Below are 2,500 nucleotides of genomic sequence, written 5' to 3'. Positions count from 1 at the left end.
CACGTTGTGCCTTAACCTAACCCACGTTGTGCCTTAACCTAACCCACGTTGTGCCTTAACCTAACCCACGTTGTGCCTTAACCTAACCCACGTTGTGCCTTAACCTAACCCACGTTGTGCCTTAACCTAACCCACGTTGTGCCTTAACCTAACCCACGTTGTCCCCTAAAGTAACCCACGTTGTCCCCTAACGTAACCCACGTTGTCCCCTAACGTAACCCATGTTGTCGCCTAAACCTGCTCTGTAATTGTTATACGACTCGTTCAATTAGTGTAGTGTTGCCCACCCGCAACCCTCGCAATATAGTTCGCTACTCGCACTGCCCGCTCCCCTGTGTATCGCTTCATGTTAAACACCTTGCAAGTCTTGCTGACTTTCCACATGCTCCTGCTGTACACTGTAATGTGGATGGCAGCAGGACGTACATGCCGCCCCTCCCCACGTCCCCACCTTGCCCCCCTGCCTTCGCAAGCTGGTTGGTGAGAAGTTTGCATGTTCAATGCCCTTCGCATGCGACGTACTCAGGCTACGTTGTGGTGCGGCCTGTGTCAACCGTCCGCTAATGTCGTACGCGTAAACCACAATCTGTACTGCACATTCGTCCTTATGTACCGAATGATACATCGTGGCACATGTGTGACCGTACAACGACTGCGCCCAAAAACGGCGGACCATACAGTGCAAATATTGTGCACGCAGCTACGTGTCGTCTCCCTATGAGAGCTGGATTGCAGTGTGGTACGCCATAGAGACGTGTGGGAGGAACGGACGCCGTGGATGGCGATCAGCATGAGCTGTCTGTTGATGTATTCGGACCTAGTCGTCTCTCCTCACACACCGTGATGGCATGGTGCACCGCGTTCCATATCTGCGACATGCTACAGAGGCCGGTTGACAGTCGTTCGAGCAATGGACATCGCATACGTACGGGGGCCACCTTCCACGTATTGTCTAGGCGTGCACATTTTGTTGCGTGTATGTGGGCAGACGTAGTGTGGCGTGACACCTGACACAGGCATGCAATAATCGTTGAAGTTGCAAATGGCGATGGACGCCTGCGTTTTCTGGTGAAGTTACGCAAATGAACAAATGGTAACCTGTTGTGGTGCGGTTGTTCTCGCTAGGGGTGAATCGGTGATGGCGACGATAGGTTGAGGTACGAACCGGTTGTTCCAGCGATACCCACCATGCCGACGAAACTGAACGGCATCTGGGTGTGAAGCGATACGCGGCGGTGGCTGGGTGGGACCGTCCCCGGCCGGTGAGGGGGCGCCTCCCGGCGTGCTGGCCGCGCGGTGCGTGGGCGCACGCGCTACAGCCGGCTGGTGGGGGCGGCCAGTGGCAGGCGCGCCGGCCGACGGACGCGGCAGGCGTCGCAGCTGCGCGCCGGCGCACCCTGCGCGCGGCGCCGTGCGGCCAAAGTAGGTCCTCGCGGGCCCGGTGCGAAGCGCGGTGGACATCTTCAGTGTGCTGGTCCGATTGAGGACTGTGTGCGTTGAGGATGCGCCGCCGCCCGGCGCTCGGCGCCGCGACGCCGTCTGCTGCTCGGTCGCCCCAGCGGTTCTCGCTGGTGGTTTGTATCGCAGCTGTGCGGATGTGTTGGCGCGTGCGCTGTGCTGGGAGAGTTCGCTTCGGCACCCAAGTGGGGCTTTTGTCCTTCTGTGGCGCTGGCGTTGGAGCTGCCGGTCACCGTAGGTGGCGCGTGTTGTCTCCCGCCGGCAATGCCACGACAGCACGCTCCCGGGCCTCTGTCGGCAGCGGCAAGCTCAGTTGGGAGCACGGGTGGTCGCACCGAAAGCGTCTACTCGCCTAACTCCGGGCGATTGCGCCTCTCTCGAACCCGACCAAGTACTTGGGACGGCGCTGCGCGCCGCCGGGACCTGAGAGGGTTTCGAGGTGTATTGTGCAGGGGAGCTCAGCCTCCTCCTGTTTGCAGAATGATTGAGCGGACGCTTGCGTGTTCGCGCGGGCCCCCGGGACACACTCCCGGGCGGCCGGCTGCTCAGCTCTAGTTGACGCAGCTCCCTGGTTGATCCTGCCAGTAGTCATATGCTTGTCTCAAAGATTAAGCCATGCATGTCTCAGTACAAGCCGCATTAAGGTGAAACCGCGAATGGCTCATTAAATCAGTTATGGTTCCTTAGATCGTACCCACGTTACTTGGATAACTGTGGTAATTCTAGAGCTAATACATGCAAACAGAGTCCCGACCAGAGATGGAAGGGACGCTTTTATTAGATCAAAACCAATCGGTCGGCTCGTCCGGTCCGTTTGCCTTGGTGACTCTGAATAACTTTGGGCTGATCGCACGGTCCTCGTACCGGCGACGCATCTTTCAAATGTCTGCCTTATCAACTGTCGATGGTAGGTTCTGCGCCTACCATGGTTGTAACGGGTAACGGGGAATCAGGGTTCGATTCCGGAGAGGGAGCCTGAGAAACGGCTACCACATCCAAGGAAGGCAGCAGGCGCGCAAATTACCCACTCCCGGCACGGGGA

At 58.1% G+C, this 2,500-nt stretch overlaps 1 non-coding gene across 1 annotated transcript in view; it reads left to right on the top strand.

Annotated features, from left to right (window-relative positions):
* Positions 1-2,023: 2,023 nt before the first annotated feature.
* The window catches only part of LOC124742144, a 1,909-nt gene continuing 1,432 nt past the window's right edge, over positions 2,024-2,500 (top strand). The window contains exon 1 of the ribosomal RNA XR_007010194.1: positions 2,024-2,500. This exon is cut by the window's right edge and continues 1,432 nt beyond it. This is a non-coding gene — a ribosomal RNA (small subunit ribosomal RNA).

The sequence above is a fragment of the Schistocerca piceifrons genome, unplaced genomic scaffold (genome assembly GCF_021461385.2).
Source record: "Schistocerca piceifrons isolate TAMUIC-IGC-003096 unplaced genomic scaffold, iqSchPice1.1 HiC_scaffold_216, whole genome shotgun sequence".
NCBI lineage: Eukaryota > Metazoa > Arthropoda > Insecta > Orthoptera > Acrididae > Schistocerca > Schistocerca piceifrons.
Note: the sequence above shows the minus strand (reverse complement) of the source record. Positions and strands in the feature narration are given on the sequence as shown.